Source organism: Sarcophilus harrisii, chromosome 6 (genome assembly GCF_902635505.1).
Source record: "Sarcophilus harrisii chromosome 6, mSarHar1.11, whole genome shotgun sequence".
In the NCBI taxonomy this organism is placed as follows: Eukaryota; Metazoa; Chordata; class Mammalia; order Dasyuromorphia; family Dasyuridae; genus Sarcophilus; species Sarcophilus harrisii.
Window position 1 is genome coordinate 9,674,262 of NC_045431.1, and position 22,747 is coordinate 9,697,008.

At 36.8% G+C, this 22,747-nt stretch overlaps 1 long non-coding RNA gene across 1 annotated transcript; it reads left to right on the plus strand.

Moving 5' to 3' along the window:
• Positions 1–1,643: 1,643 nt before the first annotated feature.
• LOC116419998 lies at positions 1,644–3,504 on the plus strand. Its single transcript, XR_004230325.1, has 3 exons — positions 1,644–1,765; positions 2,312–2,407; positions 3,389–3,504. It is a non-coding gene; the product is annotated as an uncharacterized LOC116419998 (long non-coding RNA).
• Positions 3,505–22,747: the final 19,243 nt, after the last annotated feature.

Genomic DNA, 22,747 nt, shown 5'->3' on the forward strand with positions numbered 1-22,747 from the left:
GATTATTATTATTAGTTTTATTTATCAGTGACTTGCATAAAGGCATAGATGTTATGCTCATTAAATGTGCAGATGACACATTTGAAATGATTAAGGAGTATTGGATGATAGTCAGTCAGTGTTGCAATGAGCCCAATATCAGTTGGATATCTGGGAAAGTTTTATAAGGAGCTTTTAGAGTTGCTTAAATGTAGCCTGGAAAATACTTCAAATCAATGGAGATATTTAATCTAGGTGATTGCTTCTCTACAATATTATAATGGAGATTGTTTTGGGGTCTGAATTGAACTGGGCACTTATGGAGGCACTTTTCTGGTTTAAATTCTGATACACACAGGAAAAAAGAAATGCATGAAAAATATGTAATGCTCCTTTATCACTAGTTGGTTGGTAGCTAGCTAGAAATATGAATAGATGAATATATATATATATATGTGTGTGTGTGTGTGTGTGTGTGTGTATCAGTGCATATGTATATACATATGTTTAATGCACAATCTTCCCAAGATATATGTTATTGTGTACATTTATATTATATGAACTAAAGTTTATAAATTTAAATATTCATATATAAGTATATGTGTATGCACATATTACCTCAGTGACAGCTTTAGTCAGGAAGATTTAAGTTCCCCAAACATTTACTTCACTACGTGACCCTGGACAAATCATTTAAATTCTTGCAGTCTCATTTTCTTTAACTGTAAAATGGGTTGTGAGAATCAAATTATATAAAATACTTCACAAAACTTAAAACATTACCATCATCATCATCATCATCATCCTCTTCCTCCTCCTCCTCATCACCACCACAATCATGATCTTTGTCATCATTAAATTAGTAATGATTTAAGCCAAGGAATTAAGCAGAAGGAAGAGACTGGTCTTTGTGACATTTTGGAAATTATGTTCTTTTAATGAGCCCGATTTATTTCCTAAAACAAAGGGGCTTTTTTATATCAATATTCTCTGGTGATGTTGGTTGGCTGAGTCATAGAACCTGGGAAACTGTGAAAGGCGGCCTTCAAAAAGAACTCAAAGAACCATGGTTGATGGACGGAGAAGCAGCTGAATAAGAGTTGAAAGTGGGTTGGAGTGAGGGGCTTGTGGCACTCAACATTCTTGGAGGAATTACCTAGGACAATGACTATGAGGGACAGTAGAGTATTGAAGTACTTCCATTAGTGGATGTTTAGAATGTTCTTCAGTAAAAGGCTGAAATATTCTAAGAGATGAATAAAATATTCATGAGTATATATTTAGAACTGGGAAGGAGCATAGAGATTCTCTATTCCAACCCCATCATTTTATAGATGATGAAATTGAGACTTGGGGAAAGACTATGACGTGCCGAAGGTCACATATCCAATAAATAGCAAAGATGGTATTAACATCTCTATCCCCCGCCTCCAAATCCAAGGCTTTTACCTCTCCCTCAAGCCCAACTATTCAGTTTTATTATAGAAAATTTGCATCTTCATTGGAAATATATTTGTTACTAAAGTGTGTGAGCATTTTATTGAAACTCCTTCAATAAGCCTACAATTTTCAGCCTCAGAAATGATTTTCCTTTTATGTGATTCACCTCTAAGGGATTGTTTGTTTGTTTTTTAAACAAACCTTTTTAATTTTTACGTAGGGCCCTGTTTGCTGTGTTCCTGTCCCTGGTGGTTCGGAAATGGCTTCTGCAAGCTTCATCATTCACAGATATGAGCCTAGCCAAAGATTAAATGGAAGAAACAGATGGTGTGACTGCAATGGGAAGGTTTGCTCAGGGCACAGATCGGCAGAACCAGAACTAGAGGAAATTTCAGAGTTTCCCAATGTGGCATACCTGGCCTCAGATTTACTGCTTAGGGGGCAGGTCTTCATCCTTTGCACCCCCTTCTCCCCAATTTCCTCACACCCTGAACACCCCATTTCATCGTCATAAATACCCTTGAGGGAAGAATAATATAATCTGATGAATAAGAATCAGGGAACACAGTGTTAATACTGGAAGAGACCTAACTTATAATTCCCACTCCTTTCATAGCTAAGGAACTTGAGAGCTGGGGAGGTGAAACACCCTTCCAATATGCTCTTAGAAAGATGGGAGAGAAAGAGCTGGGGGTTCCTATCTCCTGTGCCATTTTCCTTTCCACTCTAATAGAGCCACTTCATTTATACAGAAAAAGCTCAAACTTGGGGTCTTCCCGACGTCTTAGTATCTGAGCAGGTTACAGAGCTGTAAGGTACAGAGAGAATGGCTGAGGTGGGATTTTCCAGTATCAGAAAGCTGGATGGTCACATGGTGCTTTTTTTTATCCAGGAATGTCCCTGAAATCACATTGGACGGACTGTGCACGCTTTGCCTGAGGAAGAACCATTGTGATCCAGAGAAAGGAGGGCTGCATTTGAAGCACAGGTTTGATTCTTGCTATGGCCATTTTCTCCTGATGTGTGACTTTGCGGTAAGTCACTTCACTGCTGTGGGTCTCTGTTTTCTTAACTGTAAAATGAGCCGATGGAACTAGATAACTTCTGAAATTCCTTCTAGCACTAGTCTGTGAGGATTTGCCATTTGCACAACAAATTGATTAGTGTTTCTGTGACTGTTTCTGAGCCCTCTACAATGACATTTACAGAGGCATATGATAATCTATCACGATTGGCTGGTTATTTTTTCTCTTTTTCCTCTTAAATATCTTTTCAATTAATAAACATTTATTTTTTTCCTCCCTCTTTCTCCTTGCATGGGGGAAAAATGACCACCTTGTAAGAAATGTGTAAAAACAAGGAAAACAACCCCCCGCGTTAAGCAAATCCAATAACATATGTCTGAGTTCATCACCTCTATGTTAGGAGGTAGGTAGTGCTCCAGAATCGTGGTTGGCCATCGTATTTGTCTAGTGTCAAACAACTGGGAATGAATGGGAATGCCCAGCAGCAGGGGGATGGCTGATTATGGTTTGTGGATGTAATATAACACTATTTTGCTGTTGGGAATGAGAAAATTTGTGAAGGTTTACATGACCTCATGCAGAGGGTGATGAATAGAACTAATTCAATTTATACAATAACAACAATATTGTAAAGATCAACAACTCTATAATTCTTAAGAGCTATTTTCAAGGACTATTTATTATTATTATCACTATCATAATAATTGTAGAGTCAGAGAACTTATACATTCAAATCCTGAATCAATTAATTACTAGTTGGATGACACTGAGCACTCACCATGTTTTTGCTCTCTCACGGTACCTTTCTTACACTGTTCTTTGTCCTTGTTCTTGAACATCAGGGAAATGAGGCCATGACATGTAAATGAATTGGATTAAAGTGAGGCAAGGAGGGCTGTGCAAGGTCACCAGCCTCACTCTCTCCTCTCGTCCGTCCCATCTAGGTCGGGTGTTCAGGATGACCGGACATGGCTGTAGTGGGAGACCACGGCCTTTTTAAACTAAGGTCTTTAACTCGTCTGCTTAACTGAGGAAATGCCCGATCTGGGATTAAAGCTAGGTAAGAAATGAGACAGACAGTAGCTTTTTATACCAAGTGAAATATATGTGTGTCTATACATATAAGTATATATACACTTATATGTATACATATACATATATATGTATAGACACACACATATATACACATACATATATATTTATATTGATATTTATATCTATAATCTAATCTTGGAGAGGAGGCTGCTCCTGGTTTCTGGCCAACAAAGGGACCCAGAGTAAGTCCCACTAGGGATGGGTCCTGGATCGACTCACAGTGAAAGCAATTGCTTCTATGTTGTCCTTCTCTTACAAAATGAGGGGGTTGGACTTTCAGATGATTTCTAAGGTCTTTCTGCCATAGTGGCTTCCAGGAGAGTGCTATATCCTTGGATAACAACATACTCTTTTGGTTAGTGATGTATCTTGTTGCCCTGAACATCCCTAATAGACTTGGGAGAGTGATTTTAGGAAGGAAGAAAACTCAATGTAAATGTAAATTTAAATGTAAATGTAAATGAAAGGGGAGCCAGCCCTAAGTGGACTGGTGGTAGGGAACTAGACTTGGAGGAAAAGGAAAATGGAAAAAAGGCCCAGGAGGAGGAGCAGAAAGACTAAGATTTATAATGACCTGAGCTTTGGAAATTATCTTACTGATCAAAAAAAACCGGGGAAAAATCTGAACTCTGCATTTCTGATTATCAGCTATTTCCATCTGAAGTCGATTGTGCTACATTTTAAAATTTCATTTATTTCTGCTATAAAACAGAGTCTGCTTCCAGAGGGAAAGTGTTTATTTTTGCCTTCTGAATAATTTCCTGCAGGGGAAATGTCTGTGTTTATTGGGGGATGGAGAGATTGAGGAAAGGGGAAAGTTCAAAATCAGTTTTATTGTATGGCACATTTTGAAAAGCTTGTAAATACATCATAAAAACCCCTTGTTTCCTGGGTCCTCCGTTCTGGATACCAAAGCTCTAATTATTAACACAAACCCTGGAAGGCCCAAGCTCCACCTGGAAGGGCTATCTCATTTTTATCTCAGATCTTTCTCCCTCTTTATTAGGTTTAAAGAGCCTTTGGCTACTTTCTAATGAGAAGAAACCCGGTTTTTGTAGTCTAGGTCACCCTCAACAGCCTCAAGGTATAGAAAGAAGAAAGTTCAATGGGAGGTAAAGGGGAAAAAATAAACAAGCCTGTGCTAAACTTGACAGAGCTTAGCTACTTGTTATCCTACCACCTATAGCCGGCCTGATAATTATAATTTTTGAGAGGGAGAGAGAAACAAAGAGCCAGATCCCAACCCTTTATTAGTTTCCCTTTGGGGAATGTGTCTTAACTGGATGTTAAGCCTATGATCTCCGATCATCCACAAATCTGCCAAGGAGCCGGCCTCTACTGAGCGCAATGCCCAGCACTGTCAGCTTGCTGCAGTTGGTCAGAGGTGCCCCCGTTGGCCTTGGCTGTGCCCCATCAGCCGCATCCTATCTCCAAGTGACGGGGCCTGCCGAGGAGCACGGGCTGGCTGACTGGCTCCCTGGCAGGGTGATGGAGAGGAAGCTGTGGGGTCCTCTCCCAGCTGCAGCTGTCGGGCCCTGCCTCCCCCCGCCACAGTCCTGGTTTGCCTTCAGAAGTTTTCTTCCCCTTGGATCTGTTTGGTGCAACCCGGAAAACTCCCACTTGGAAAGTCCCCGGGAGCCAACAAGAGAAGCCTTGGCCCTGTTTGTTCCTTGCCCCAGAGTCGTCTTTCTCGGGCTCCGGCTCCTGGGTGAGCAGAGCCCAGAGTCAGTCAGTATGGTGGACAATGCAACTGAATCAGATTTGGCTCTGCCTGAGTGGTACCAAGAGCATCTTCTCGAGGAGCGCCACCCGGGACAGGGTAATTGAAACACCGCCTCTGGCAGCATCAGGAGAGCATCTTTGATTTCTTCATCCCAAGGCTGCTTTGGATCAGATTCAGGAACAAGATGGGAGTCCTTCTGGCCCATAGAACACTTGGGAGAGGGCCAAGAGTAGCACTCGTGCCCTTGCTGTCTTAATATCTGGCTCACGCCATGTTGGTGTATGTATCCCTGTGCCTTCTATGTACTTTTCCTCCAACTGCCCTAATAACGACCACAGTTTTTGGAATTAAGTGTATCATCTTCCCATGTAGGAATGGAAACAATTTAATCTCACTGAAGCACTTAAGCCTTCTCTTTCATTTTAACCATTCTCTTGAGTCTTGTAATTGAAAGCCAAATTTTCTGTCCATTTCTGGTCTCTTCCTCAAGATTACTCGAGTGTAAGTCCTAAATTGGCTCAAGAATGAAGATGTCTAAGGTTTCCCCATTTCTTCTGAAGAAAGTATAGAGCTTCTGCTCATTGGTGTTGTCTTGTCTTGTAGATGAGAAAATACTAAGAACCCATCTCTCCTACTGGTCTTCTTTGTCCATTTATGAATACCCCAAGTATAGATAATCAAAGTTGAAATCTCTTTCTGTTCTGCAGTTTATAGAAAATAGTTTAAAGCCAGTTTTCCAAGAAATTTGTCTTGCCTAATAACACTCAAAGTAGAGGGTTATATAAAATATCCCTAAATTGATTTTGGCTTTATACCTAAACTGTTTTGGTTAATTCTCTTTTTGCTAGAAGACTCTAAATGTATCTAAATGTTTTTTGAAATATATGTCAGCATTAGGTAGTGTTATTTTTTTTTTTCAGATGAAGCAAAGCATTTTCTACAGGAAGGGCACTTTATTAAATCAACCTCATGCTACTCTTAGGGTTGTAGAATATTTTATCTAAATGTCTTTTGCACTTAGATTTTCTTGATTGTTTGCCCTTGAAGTAGTTCTAGACATAGCAAACATTTAAATAACATGGAAATTTAGTTAAGCTTCTATGTGAGAAAACATAGCCAAATGTTCCTGACCTTCACAGGCTTCAAAAACATATTTAGCCCAATTCTTTCTGCTGTGGTGAGTAGAGATAAGTTCTCATAATGTGTGGAGAATCATAGCATGTTGAAATTAATTGGAACCTTATTGATAATCTCAACTAACTTGAAATAAAAATGACTTTTTAAATATCTTTGACATACGGGTATTTCATATCTTCTCCTATAGTGGTTAGGAATTCACTATTTCACAAAATAGTCCCTTGTATACACCCTGCCACGCAGCTAGGAAAATTTTTAAGAGTCTGTGCATAGCTTTCTTTTAATTAAAATACTATTTAAACGTTAGTTTCTTGGATTAGTTTGTGGTATTTTTTTTTTACCAGTCACTTCTACCACCTCTACCATACTATATCAAAATGTCCAGTTAAAAAGGGAATAATTATTTTAATATATTTAACATCTACTGGTCATCCTGCCATTTGGGGGAGTTTGTGAGGGGTAAGAGGTGAAAAATTGGAACAAGAGGTTTGGCAATTGTTAATGCTGTAAAGTTACCCATAAATATAACCTGTAAATAAAAGGCTATTAAATAAAAAAAAGGGAATAAGTAATTTTTTACTAAAAAAGAATTATTTGCAAATTAGCTTTTGTTTAATGGTTATTTGGCTCAATTCAATTTAATCATTTTTCAAATAAAATTTAACAAAGCAGATTAGAGTTGGTAAACACAATTAAAATTGAACAAGGCTGATGGATAGATTGCTTTTTGTTTCTTTTCCTCTGGTTTCTGTGGTCCCAAAGCCAAGCTTTTGATTATGGGTCCCTCTGAATTTGGTAGGATGGTCCTCATGTCACTGATTTGATCAGGTTCATGCTCAAAGACTTTCCTAGTCGATAGGATCTATCACAGCTAGCATTCTGATGGTATAGTCTTCTAGAACCCCAGAAAGAGGTGAAGGAAAAGAATTTTTGTTGGGTACTCATATATTAATGTCCCATAATTGTTTGGTAAATTAATGAATGAATTATATAGTGTTCTCTCTTCATCCCAAGACATTCTGTGATTTGATCTCTTTAACCAAATGTGGAAATAGATTTTACACTAAGCAGGGTGTCATAGAAAGAGCCCTGGACTTTGGGACTGCAACTTTATACTCTAGTCTGAGTGGCCATGTGACTTTTAAAAGGCAACCATTTCACTTGTTTCTTATCTATTTTCTTACCTATAAAAAGTGAAACAAAACAGATGAGCTCTATGTATTTTCCCCCAACCTTGTAATTTCATCCTGACGTTTTTTGTGACCAAGAGGTTCATCGTTACAATTTGAGGGGTAAAAGGAGAGATCGTGGATATGATAAAATGAGTAACGTTGGGCAATAGAATTCCCAAACCTCAGCCACATCGAGCTTTAACTAAGCATTTAGGTTGTTTTCTGATATTTGAAACTGGATCCTGAGGCTTCCAATAAGAATTATGATGTTTGACCAATAAGATGAGTAGACGGGGATCATAGAAGCAAGATTATGAATCTTTGACATCTCGAAGAATGAAGCTCATTGCTGTGTAGCTTATTCTGTAGAAAGACAATAATGGCTTCCCTGCTCCCACCTTTCCCCATGCCTCCAGGAAATAAAGATTCTAGAATTCCAAAAGAACTTCTCCAGGGGCCCATACTCCGTACCTAGTTCCTTCTGTGGGAAGTGAGTCTTGGTGAGTGTGGTCACCTTAAATTCAAATCACATTTTTAAAGCACATTTCAGAACTCGGGCTCTTTTGAACTTTTTGTTTGTTTCATATTTTAAATCAACACTAGAATTAAAACCATCATAATTAGAAAAAGGCTTTATTCCAAAGACACTATTATTGCAACAAGCATTTTGAGGGCTTCTTCTGGGGAATGGCCTTGGGAGCAGAATATCTTAAAAATGATATTTATAGTTTCTTAGGCTTAGTGAGGAGGGCAATGGGTTTTCCTATGGGTAGAGGGAATGAGAAGATGGAGATGATGTAGCGATTTAAGGACTGAGATAAGGGAGTTCATGTTGGAGGAGGGCTAATTTAGCTTTCTCATTTGGGTTTCTTAAAGCTGAAATGACTTCTTTCCTTGAGAAGACCCAAACCCAAATGCTGCTTTTACTATAAAACCTTCCCTTATCTGTCAACTTCTCTTTTGGCTTTCAAATAGCATTTTATCTTCTCATTCTCTAACATGCATGTTATTAATTACCATTTTAGTATATATTTTCCTTATTGGGAATGTATACACATATGTTTATCATATATACATATGGATATATATGTATATGTGTGTATATATATATATGAATACACACAAATGTATATATATATATATTTATTCATATATATATATATAATATAGATTTTGGGACTGTACCTGTGATTCATTGGTATTAAATTTTTTCTGGCAAAAAAGACTCCTTCTGCTGATCCAAATTATTACCTTCTCTACAAATTATAATTTTGGAGAGTTGCTAAGAGCTCACTAGGCATTTGTCAGAGGTAGGTCGTCTTGCTAGTTCTGGCTCTAACTCTCTACTCCTCAATATTACTGCTTTTGCAGCTTAATCTTTTTTCTTCTTGGTGGTGGTGGTGGTGGTGGTAGTAGTAATGGTAGTAGTTAAAGAAGTCTCTCACCAGCAACTCTCTATACCGTCAATGAAACAGCCCATTCCAAAAAATAAATATCTGAATATATGAAAAAATTCCCTTCCTTCAAGGAACTTATTCTTCTAGAAATATTATGTATGTTTGATAGAGTTTTCAATCTGCTAGGGCAAAGGAAGATTGGGAGTATATCAAAGCTAAATTGTGTATTTCCTTTACATGCCCAGCATGGTACTCTGAACATAACGAGTACCTGATTTTTTTGGTTATCATTTTTCTGATATCAAGCAATATTAATCTCTTTGATGGGAATGGCTTTTTCAGTTTCTGAAGGCCATATTCCAGCTCAAATTGATGAAAGGCTGCTACTGTTTAATTTAATTAAAAATATTTCTTAAGCCCCTACTACCCAGAAGAACCCAAATTAAAAGTGAGTGCACTTTGCCTGAGAACTTCACCACTCTACGTGTTTGTTGGTATAGGTGGTCATTCCTCTGATGCAGACTGTAATCCATCTTCAATTCACAGATAATCTTGTATAGTTACTGTGCTTAGAAAATCCATAATCCTGTAGCCAGCCGAATAGTAAGCCTTCCAACTAAGGCTAGCCCTTATCCTACATAGGAACAATTGGGTTTTAGCCTAGAGTTGGACTTTCTCCTTTTTCTTGCCAAAGATCTCGAAAGCATGGTATACAATGAAAAATCAGAGTAGGATTGGTGATGATTGTGGTGAGGGATTTAATGCTTGGATTAAAAAAAATAAGACAAAATCCCATATTTATAACCTACTAGACATAACCTGTATGTGTGCAATATTATAGATGTGTACCTTTTATATATACACACATATAATACATATACCTGTATGTCTCTGTGCACATGCATACAGATATATTCATATGTGCATATATAACTGGTGCAGCTGGCAAGATGGGAAGCGCGTGACCTAGAATCACAAAAACATGAATTCAAATCCAGCTTCACACAATTATGAGCTGGGTGAGTCTGGGCAGTTTTTCTCAGTTTCTTAATCTTTAAAGGGCAGACAAGGATGTCACTTACTTTCCAGGACTGTCAAGAGGATATAATTAGAAAATATTCAGAACTATTATCAATTATAGTGTCTATTATTATAATATCATAATATATTATTTATTATTTTGTTTAGAATACCTGTTTATTAATTATAATAATTATTAGTTAGATTATTTTTAAAGGTGCTTAGTCCGGTGCCTGGAACATACTTGGCTCTTAACAAATGCCTATTTCTTTTCTTTAAATGTAATATGAGGTTATAACAGATATCTTTTAAGGTTCCTTCCTGCTCTAAAAGTAGTTAGACCTGTGCCTTAGAAAGATTATTTTAGTAGTATTTAGTATTTAATACTAAATAGTATTTAGTATTATTAGTTGCATGGAAGAGTCATTAGAGAAGGGGGGAAATAGGGAACTTCAACCAGAAAAATAATACTAGGAATCTCTTATGAACATCAAGAAAAGAGATGATTAACACCTGCAGTATGAGAAAAGCCAGGTGAGTAAAGAAAAACTCCCTTTCAATTCCAATCCTCTGAGACCCTGAACATTATTTGTGTAATGAGCAGATAGTTCCTCATGAAATGGCAAACACAAAGAGATGTACAGAAGCCTACATATCAGTATTGTGTAAGCAAACTGAATTTATGCCATAGGGATTCTATGATTTCATAGGAGCACAGAACTAGCATTGGAAGAAACCTTAGAGACCATCCTCTTGTCCAACTCCCCCAATTCATAGATGAACAAACTGGATTTCAGAGAGGTTGACCTGTCCAAGGTCAAACAGAAAACCATGCTTTTGGACAGGACCTTTTCTATCACACTATACACTAATGTCCAAGTAGGAAGTTCTGTTTTATTTTCTAGAAATAAGTATCAAAATGACTGCCTTGGAAGGGAAGAACACTATTAGATGATTATGTTCTGCTGTTCATATTAAAAAATAATCGGTCACAATGCTTTATTGTCCACTTTGTTTTAGTCACGGAGTTTTGTTCTTCTCTTTGTCCTAAGGAGATTCCTGTCAGACTGACTTGTGTCTTTTTCTCATGAATTGTCATAACAATCAGCTTCCTCGTGGCTAGACCTGTCTCAGTAATCACCAACAATATTCTTGTCTTTTCCAAAGAAAGGGACTTTGGATCCCCCAATGCAGCCTGGGTCATCATAGCAGTAAACATTCTATCATCTTGCCGGGCTTAGAGGGTGAGGCCATCGGGTTAATGCACAATTCCTCTTAATAGAGAGTTCCAAAGAAGAAATTACAAGTTTCTAAAAAACCTTGGCTTTGTCACTTGAACTATGTCAATCCTTTGATAAACTGCTTGCCCTTGTGGGAGCTCAATTTACTTATCTTTTCAATGGGGTTGGTCAGAGAGTGTTAGGTTGTATAACATTAGTCTAATATCCCATCTAGCTCTAAACAAATAATCACATGAAACTATGGGTTCAGATGCAATATATTGGATACCAAAACTTTATGGATCATTTTCTAACCTTTTTTAAAATGAGGATTTATAAGGTGTTCAAGAAGTTATGGTGATCTGAGGGCCCCATAATTAGGAACAACAATTATAATTTAGATACTGATACTTAGAGATGTCCGTTAATGGAGACCTCTGATTGAGGAAATGCTGGCAGGAAAGAAAAGAGCAAAAACCCCATTTTTAGTAAAAATAGATCATAACAAATGAATTAGTGACAGTTATATTACTTGTCACCTGCCAGGATTTAAAATTTCCATCTTAGAACATATATACTTCTTGTATATTATTCATGAACTTTTAGTTCAGGATTTCTATAGAAAGAGGCAGAAGTGGGGTTAGGGGATTTGTCCATTATGAGGGGAAAAATATGTACAGAATACAGTCTGCAAGAATTTGATTGAAGCAGACTTACCGGCAGAGCCAGGATTTTTGTTTATTGTTCAAGTTCACATTTTTACTATATTAATGTCTTCTCAACCAAATTTAAAATAAGGAGAATTAACTGACCCTGTGTGATCGGGTATCTATTTTTGTAAGTCCCAAAAGAAGAAAACAATTATACTTGTCAGTTTTTGTTACTGTCTTGAAGAGATCTAGGGCAGTGTGTTTCCGTCTTTCCCTTTCTTTCTCCCATCATGTGCAAATCCAATCAACGAGGATACAGCCCAAGAATTCAGCAAAGACAGCTATCACTTCCGATGAGGACATCCCTCCCCAATAGGTCATTCAATATTAAAAATGAATGAGTGTATCACTGTCACTTGGTAATGAACTATCTTAAGTTGAAGGATGTTGATGAAGGTACAAGAAGGTGACAAGACATAATACAATTAGCACAAGCTGTAGGAATGGCTGCTGCCAGTATTTTAGATGCACTTTGAATGCATCTCAATGAAGGGATTAATGGGTAATGGATTTCAGCTGAAGCACCTTAAATTTGTTAGGATAGCACCCCCTCTAAGTCACTCCTTAAACTGTACTAGGTTCCAGGTTGGGTTAGGTTGGGTCCTAGGACTGTGGCTACCACCTCAGCAGCTGGGATGTAAAATCCAGCTTAGATGATTGGATTTTGAACTCAGGAAGACTTATATTGATGACTCCAGGCTGAGTCCACTATATTATGTAGCTGGGGTACTGAGATGCTATTTTAGGACAAACAGAGAGATTCCCTTAACCCAGAACTTAGAGAATCCTTTCTGATCTCTGCTGGCCTTTTATTTGCAGATGAGCTTTTGAAAGCTTCATTTACTTTATAAGGTGCTCATATCTGAAAGGGGACTACTATTTACAAAGCAAGTCTTAGCAAGATATGATAATAATAATAGGATAGTATAGTAATAGTAATAATAGTTAACATTATACAGTATTTTAAAGTTTGTAAAGGACGCTATCGATATTACTCCATTTTTTTTTCATAACAATCCTGGGAAGTAGGTGCTGTTATTATAACGTTTCATTTTGACAGAGGAGACAACTGAGGCAGAAAGTCGTTAAGTGGCTTGCTTAGGACCACTCCCCTAGTAGGTGTCTGAGGCTGAATTTGAACTCAGGTTTTCCTGACTTAAATTCTGGTTCTCTATCTGCTGCAGAGACTAGCTGCCACAATTTCCATTGAGCTTCATGCATCTTATGAGCTGGAAATTTGCTGAAGTCGGAAAGGGAATATGCCTTTTTGGGGATTCACAACCAGGCCTTCTTTATCCAACTAATTGGGAAGTTGGAAAGGTCACCTATTCATGAGAAATAATAATATTCATGAACAGTTCCACTTTTGGTTTTATACCAGTTACTTCACATGAGACTCAAAATAACCCTGAGAAATATATAACAGGTATTACAATTCTTATTTTATTTATTTTTGTGAATTTACAGTTTTTTTGTAGGAAATAATGGTTATGTTGATGAGATGGTCACAGAACATTATTATAATAATATATACAGATTAGAAATATTTTCATATTTAGTATTTAGCTTTATAAAAAAGAAAAAAACAGACAACACACATGTGAAAACAAATATCGACAAGAGTTTAACTGTAAAAGATGACTATTTTTGATACAAAAACTCTGGATATGTTTGGCTGGAACTTCTTGATTTGACTATACGGATCATTAAAACACAGATGAATCAATGCCATTTTTTTTTGTCAGAACAGACCGACATTTTAGAGATCAATCTCTTTTGTTTTCATCCAGGTTTTTAAGATGTACTATCAGGTATCCTGGTTTCCACTGGGGGAATATAGTATTATAATCCTGCAGTGACTCAACTTTTGGCTTTACCATTGTTTAGGAGTCCCCTAAAGCCCGAAGATTCTGAAGAGCTGATCTCGCTTACATCCACTCCGGATTGCCAACTTACTCGTTTTGTAAAAGTAAAAACAAATGGTCAAAGAAATTAAATGTGTTGTCTGTTCATGACTAGTGAGTCAGAGTCAGAATTTGATGGAGATTTTTCTGAATCCAAGTCCAACTTTTCTATCTATTACTTTGTGCTGAGCCCTAACCTACCAAGAGAGATAGATTTTATCTATAATTTGCTGTGAATAACAAAAACTTAGAAAGACCATCTTTGTTTTAGTCTATCCTGTTTGTTTCAAGACTCCTTGCCTGCTACCTAGAGCATTAAGTTCGTGGCTCTAGGGTCAACAATGTTGATCTTACTCCTGTTTTCTGGGGTTTGAGCAAACAATGCAAAACTGAGATCTCAAAGTTGGTTGATGTTGACTGATGATGATGATGATGAAAATGTAGTATTTATTGTCTTTTCAAAAAGTTTTTTAAAATCCTTTTTTTTAATAGTAGGGGGTTGTCAAGTGATTATAATTAATCAACTCCTTCACCTCCCACTCCACTTGATTAACTTTCGGGAAGTAAAGGTAGGAATAGAGAATGAGATGTAAGGGGGACTCTCAGTCTGTGAGTGGTCTATGAGAATGTAAATCTACAAGTTATACTCTGAAAAAAGTGCCCCCTTCCATCTCACCGTCTCTTTTCCTTGCCCCTAAAAGCCCCAGAGCTCCCTTGCCTGCTCCAGTCTCTACGAGCATATAATCTACATTGTTTATTCTTCCTGATCATCTACGTGCCTCTGAACAGATGCCTACTTGAGCCTGTCTACCTGAGCAGTCATTATACCATGACATCACCTTCTCTATTTGGCCATCACTGACCTTTCTCTGTTTGGGCCCCATGAAAGCCTCCCTGTCTCCTTTCCACTCACGCACACATCTGCCCAATGCCCTGGGTGTCCAATGTGTAGCCTGTATAGCCTACGATACTCTGAAGTGAACCAGATGAAAACAGTTAATAAAATAAAGAAAAAACTAACTCAAGGTACAGCCTATGGGGATCCTTTTTGTATGGATTATTGGGCCCTGTTTCAGGCCCCAGCACCTGAACCCCTCTGGACAATCACAACCCAGCCGAACTTTTCCTCAAAGATTAATGTGTTTTCATTGTTATACTCTTCCCTATTCTGGTGATTCTTAATCCTTGGTTCCTTGTATTCAAGCCCATTTTTTGCTCTGTGGTCTCTACTCTGTTATTTATATCCTTCTTCCCTCACTACACACACTGCCCCAGTCTATAGCCACCAACCCCTTCTGCCATTGTGCTCCAGAAACAATCAACTAGCTTTTGTCTTAAGACTTCTCTAAACTGGCTCTCTCTTCCTTGTATTCACAGAGCCTTGGTTTCCCTTTGGTAACTCAACTTCCTCAGCTCTTCTCTCCAGGTTGCAGTCTCTATTGTATCCTGATCCATTTCCATGAAGGAGGAGATGGAACATCCTTACTCCTTATTTCCACTTCCAGGCTCTCCATTTACTACCAAAGCCCAGTAACCTTTGAGGTTCATTAATTTACTATTTATCACCCAATCAAGATTCTGGTCCTGATAATCTACAGACCTCCAGAACACTCTCCTTCACTTCCAGACTCACAGTCTTTCTGCCCTCCCCTATTTCTGCCCTTATCCTAGGGAACGTAGAAATACTGTTACTCTCTCAAAGACCCTGACTTCCTAACTCCTCAACTGAATTTCCTAGGACTTCCCTAGGCCACTGCAGCTGTACACAGTGTAGTCATATGCAGGATCTGGTTTCTCTCACAAGTGTTCCACATCCATGTTCACGAACACTGAAATCCCTCTATCTGATCATAGTCTGTGGCCGTTGCATCTGTTCTTTGACTTGCAGCTCCTGAGACTTTGCCCTGATTTTTCAGTAGAGTTCTTTCTCTTTAGCCAGGGTGTGAAGAGAGCTTAAAAATATCCCAGTATCTGAAGTTCCATGGAGTGAGTGGATGAGAGGAGACTCTTATGATAGTGTGACAGAAGGAAGGCAAGGTCTTTGCTAAATTGAGCAGGACTGGATTTCTAAAAAGTTGTCCTGCCCATCTCTCTTGCTTCCTGTAATCATCAGCTACAAGCCTGTCACTTTAGCAGGGGAGAGATGACAGCAATGTCATCCCACTGTTTCCTCAGCCTCCAATTCTGAGAAATCCAAGTTATACCTATAAAGAAAACCATATTATTTCCCCAACACAAAGAGACACCCCAACCTGTTGCTGCTAACAGTTCTGAGTTGCTTAAAGCATTGTTTTATGTCACAGAAAGCCTTGATGCATTTACTTGGCTTCTGATAAGCCAGGATTGCTGATTGAACCTTAATTGCATTCTTTCCATGTGAATACATCTATTGACAGAATGACCTCCATATCTACAGCTTGAACTGGATGGTATGATTTCAGTTGCTGCTTACCCATATCAGCACAAACTCAAAATGCAAGCCATATTGCTGCGTGTGCATCTCATTCCTGCTTGGAGGCTCAAATCCAATCTGCTTGACAGTTAAAATTAGCAGGACAAGGTCAACTGTTAAGGATGAAACTGGCTCTGAGCAGAAGCCCTTCAGAGTCTTTGTTTGCTTGTCAGATGGGCTGCAGTGTCAGCTTAAATACCATCAATAGGAGAACACAGAGTGTGGCTGGAGGAATTAGAGAGTGTGCATTTGAGCAGTGAGCAAAGAAAGCATGGGGGATATTCAAAATAGGTTTCGGCTACAGTACGGGAGACTTGCGATTTTTACGGCAAAGGGGGCAGAGCCTTAGGAGAGTCTGAAAGTACAAGTGCCTGTCCCAAAATATTAATGTAGATTGACTCAAGAACTGGCAGTCCCAGAGGGGAGATAGCCTGTAATGTATGTTTTTTAAATATTACATCTCCTTACCCAGCTGTTGAGAAATATTTCAGGAATATGGAAAATTCAACAAAACCTCAATGCGTTGACCCAAATTAAATTTCTTTTGGACCCTGATGTTGCCAGGTGTCAGGATTTGACCTGTTTTGCATGCTACTGCCACAAATAAAAGGCCTCCTCCCAAATGGTATCAACTCTGTCTCGGCACAGCATGGAAATCTCGCTTTCGAATCAAAGCAAGGGAAATTAGTTTTGCCACATAGTTCATTCCATTCAGAAATCTTTTCTCAGTATCACTTGTTGTGGCATTTCCACTAATCATTTCTATTAATTTTAAAATACAGGGGAAAAAAAAAGACTTGACATCCAAACCCAGTCCCCTTTCCTTTTTTCCACTTTTGTATGTAGCCATATATAATTTTCGAAGATCCCAAGTTGCTCCTTGCTGCCAAAGTATATTTTTTTCAACACCATTATTCTCCATGTGATGTTTCATGTTGTGGATCATGGAACACTAAAAATCTGAAGATTCAAAAGCGAGGAGAGCCCAAAGGGAAACAAAGGTGGGTATCAGCATGCTCTAGCGTATTGCCAATAAGATCTTATGAAAAAGGAGTGTGATAACATGAAGGTCCCCTTGGAACACAGAAAGAGGTGAGCCAGTCAAGAATGGGTTTAGGGTTAGGGCTGGATGGCCTCAGTGTTGCACCAGATTCCATAAAATATGAAAAAACTCCTGAGAAAGGACTCAGTGGATTACTTTGATGCTCTAACAACTGAGAATATTTAGAAGGTCGCAGGCAAGAATAACATCAGGTGACAAAGCACAGCTGAATTGTGATCTGGACAAATACAATGCAGGAAGCCATCCTAATTTCAAGTCACCCAGCTGCATTTCCAAATACTGGGAGCAGGTTTAAGTTTTAGTGCCTTTAAAAGTATAAATTGTATACATGTACAAAAAAAAATTCACTTGAAAGTTTATTTTATTTTTGTATACTTAATTGATTTTGTAAATTTTAAATAACAAATAATTTTAATAAGAAAGGAAATAATGTCATTGTGTATTGTATGCTTGGTAGTTTCTGGGTGATCCTTTCTCACACTGATTGGCTACCTCCTTCATCTGATCTATTTCCATTAGGGTTCTTCCTATGTAGACATGTCAAAACTGCCATGTATTTACTAAAACCTCATACTTTGAATCATCTTAAAACTAAAATTTCAAATGTAGCCTTTTTCAGTCTCTGAGCAGCTGTTGATAAACATTTTTACAAAATTCAAAAATTAACTAGAATGATGTATGAGAAAAAATGGTGGATATGGTGAATTTAAACAAACACATCAGTCTTTTAGACATTTAAATCATTAAACTTTCTTTTATTTTTATTTTTATTTTTTTTATTTAATAGCCTTTTATTTACAGGATATACATGGGTAACTTTACAGCATTAACAATTGCCAAACCTCTTGTTCCAATTTTTCACTTCTTACCCCCCCCACCCCCTCCCCTAAATGGCAGGATGACCAGTAGATGTTAAATATATTAAAATATAACTTAGATACACAATAAGTATACATGACCAAAACATTATTTTGCTGTACAAAAAGAATCAGACTCTGAATTATTGTACAATTAGCTTGTGAAGGAAATCAAAAATGCAGGTGTGCATAAATATAGGGATTGGGAATTCAATGTAATGGTTTTTAGTCATCTCCGAGTTCTTTTTCTGGGTATAGCTAGTTCAGTTCATTACTGCTCCATTAGAAATGATTTGGTTGATCTCGTTGCTGAGGATGGCCTGATCCATCAGAACTGGTCATCATCTAGTATTGTTGTTGAAGTATATAATGATCTCCTGGTCCTGCTCATTTCACTCAGCATCAGTTCGTGTAAGTCTCTCCAGGCCTTTCTGAAATCATCCTGTTGGTCATTTCTTACAGAACAGTAATATTCCATAATTTTCATATACCACAATTTATTCAGCCATTCTCCAACTGATGGACATCCATTCAGTTTCCAGTTTCTAGCCACTACAAAAAGGGCTGCCACAAACATTCGTGCACATACAGGTCCCTTTCCCTTCTTTATAATCTCTTTGGGATATAATCCCAGTAGTAACACTGCTGGATCAAAGGGTATGCACAGTTTGATAACTTTTTGAGCAAAGTTCCAAACTACTCTCCAAAATGGTTGGATTCGTTCACAACTCCACCAACAATGAATCAATGTCCCAGTTTTCCCACATCCCCTCCAACAATCATCATTATTTTTTCCTGTCATCTTAGCCAATCTGACAGGTGTGTAGTGGTATCTTAGAGTTGTCTTAATTTGCATTTCTCTGATTAATAATGACTTGGAGCATCTTTTCATATGACTAGATCATTAAACTTTCTAATGTTGGTGGCTATATTTCTTATAAAGTACCAAATAGTTTTGATGATTCAGCTTTATATTTTTGATATTCTTGACCTTTTGTTCTTCCAAATGAATTTTGTTATTTTTTCTAGCTCCATAAAATAATTTTTTGACAGTTTGATTGTTGTGGATTGAACAAGTAGACAAGTTGAGGCAAAACTGTCATTTTATATATCACCTCCACCTACCCATGAACAATTGATATTTTTCCAGTTGTTTAGATCTAACATTATTTGTGTGAGAAGTGTTTTGTAATTGTGTTCATATAGTTCCTGGCTGGGTTTGTCTTGGCAGTTAGATAGGCAGATATTTTATTTTTTCTCCAGTTATTTTAAATGGAATTTCTCTTTCTATTTCTTGTTGCTGGTATTCATCAGTAATATATAGAAATGCTTATGATTTGTGTGCATTTATTTTATATCCTACAACTTTGCTAAAGCTTTTTTGCTTTAAATAGGCATTTGCATTATTTTCTAAGATTCTCTAAATATATCATCATAGCTGCAAAAGAGTGATAGTTTTATCTCCTCATTGCCTAGTCTATTTCCTTTAATTTGTTTTTCTTTTCTTATTGCTAAAGCCAACATTTCTAGTACAAAATTAAATACTAGTGGTGATAATGGGCATCCTGATGACTCTTTTACCCTTCCTCCTTTTCTTCTTTCTTGTAAAGTTTAGCTCTCTGGGAGCAGATGCAAGGATGTGCATTTTGGGAAATATGGGTGTTATAAATAGAAAACATATCAATCATTTAAGAAAGTCAGTTTCTTTATTCTTTAGTAATCAAGAAAGAATGATATATTTTAACACTAAGAATGAAAACCTACATTTATACCTATACCCTCTACTATACCCACAATTGTTATTGTTTAGTCATTTCAGTTGTGTTCAACTTTGATCCCATTTAGGGTTTTCCTGGAAAAGTCTGTGTGGTTTGCCATTTCCTTCTCTAGCTAATTTTACAGACAAGGAAACTGAGGCAGACAAGATTAAGTGATTTGCCCACAGTCAAACATCTAGTAAGTGTCTGAGGCCAGATTTGAACTTAAGAAGATGAATCTTTCTGTGCCATCTACTTGCGCTCTATTTTAAGATGAGGATATCAAGATAAACTAATGACTTGCCAAAAACTGAAGTTAATGCATGATTAGTCAGAATTAGTGATTATTTTTCCACTTTATTCTATTTCTTAGCTGTAGACTTGGTCATTTCTTGAAAAGAGGAAGTGAAACTTTTTTTATTCTCTGTTTTCAGTTGAGTTATTATAAAATATAAATATCTATACTATTACAAGTCTAATTATCTACCAGTCAATTCAAAAATTTGACCAACCTGTTTGAAATGTTCTTCCAAGTGATCCTAGTCTCTTCCACTTGTAAATTCATTTACAAGTGAAAAAAAACTTAAGCTTAAACATGTAACAAGACTTGCCTAAATCACCCAGCTAATAAGTGGTAGAAATAAGATTCAAATCTAAGTCTTCTCACTCCTACTTCAGTATTCATCACAGTTTGGCAGTTGTTGCTAACCTGTCAAAGTAGAGACTTTGAGAAGTTTCTGACATACAAAATGGTAATAATTGGATTCACACAATATGTTTCCTTTTTAAAAAAGATTGATTTGCATTTATATCTGTTAGATTTTTTTGGTAATCTACATTTCTTGCTAGTAACCCTCTTCTGCTCCTTCCTTATTGAGGAGAGGGAAGAAGGAAACAAACATTTATTAAGCACCTCTTTTTTATTTCTTTTGGTTTTCTTATGATTTTATTTTGTAAATATTTATGTTTTTATCGATTTGATTTTTTGTTCTTTTAAAAATTAGTTTGGCACAAGGTTTGTCCTTGATAAATTTAGATGCTAGGCCATTGAGAGTGTATCTATTTAATGTTGATATTGATTCATTGCCTATAGTTCCTGTAAACCCAGATTCCTTACTCTTTTTTTGTATGTGTTATGGTCCCTTGGCTGTCTAACAAAGCCAGGGAGCTTTTTGTCAGAAAAAGCTTTTTAAATGCATACAATAAATTTCACAGGATTATCAAGATATTTTTGAAAGAAGCAAGCTTATGGTCCCTATATTAAAAATCCTTGCTGTATGCATAATATAATATCTTTGTTTATCTCTGCCATGAATTTTTCCTTTCAATAGTCACTCTGCTTTTTTGAATCACTGACATATAGTAAATTTTAATTCAGCTTTTCATCTTGCTTCTGTGTACGTTTTTACTTTTCTGATGTCTTTATTGTAGGGATACATTGTATTGTTTTACTTTTTCATCCAATTTGCTGTTTTCCTTCATTTTACTGTATTGATTGATCCATTTATAATGGATTGAATTGAATTTACAATAACGTATATGAGAGTTTAGGTATATGTTTTCCTTCATTTTTGTCTCTCAGGAATTTTTGATTCTTTCATTTTAAAGTTAAAATATTTCATTCCTATAATTACCTCAGATTCTTTTTCAAAAAACTGTTTCTACCTCTTCTTTTAAGCCTTTTTAAAAAAGCTTTTCCTTTCCCTCCAATTTCATTTACTTATTTTTTTAAATTACTTCCTTTTCCTAAGGTAAATTTATTTCTTGTTTTTGCTTCTTTTTTAATTCATTATTTCTATTTCTATTCTGAACTTTTAAAAAGTTTATTTATTTCTTCTTTAATATATTTATGTTTTTCATAGAATGAAAACTTTTGGAAGACCAAATCTAAGCTCTCTCTTCTAACTAAAGTCTTTGGCTACTTTTGCTTTATTGTTGGTTTTGTAGATCCTGTCCCATTATCCCCCACTTCACTTTGCCTCACTTTATGAGTTATCAGGTCAATAGTGGACAAAGAGAAGAGAAACAATGTCCCATGACAGAAATCATCCTGTGTCCCAAATTGTGAGACCTGGTTTTGTCTCCCTTCTCTCCTCATGAATATTCTTATTCTCAATCATTATGCAATTCCATGTCTTCATCTATGTCTTCCAATCTTTCTGGAACCTACTTACCCACTTATAAAAGAGATTTGGTTTTCTTTTTTCTGTTGAATCCATTGGGTTCAGACTTTCCCCTTTTATTTCTCCTTTTTCAATCTTTTTCTAATTCCTCTTCATTTCTTCTATACCTTTTCTTCTTTCTGAGAGACTATAGGAGTTATATTCCTTTTAATGTTCACCTATGGACATGATTAATGGACATCACGCATTCTCCTTTGAAGTTCACTTCCTCTGTCCCTATTTATTCACCCTTCTGTTCTACAATTCAGTTCCATAGAACACACTGATTCACCTTCAGTGAGTTTGTGGGATTTAGTCCATGCCGTTTCAGGCTTCCTCCTCGATGGCCATTTCTTCTATTTCTTTAAAAGTGGCTTTTTACTTTTGCTCCTCTTAGTATTTAAATTAATCTCTTATTTTTCTCTCTTTTCTTTTTTTTTTCTTTTTAAACTATATAGGTTAGGCTTTTTTTCTTTCTATACTAAACAAACAAAATGAAACTCATCTCAAGAAATGGGGTGGCATTTTTGTTACTTATTTTTTCTTTGGGAGCTCTCATTATTAATCAATCTTACTTCACTGTTGGAGGCACAGAATATATTTTTGTAGGAACTAAAGAGAAAAAGAATAAAGC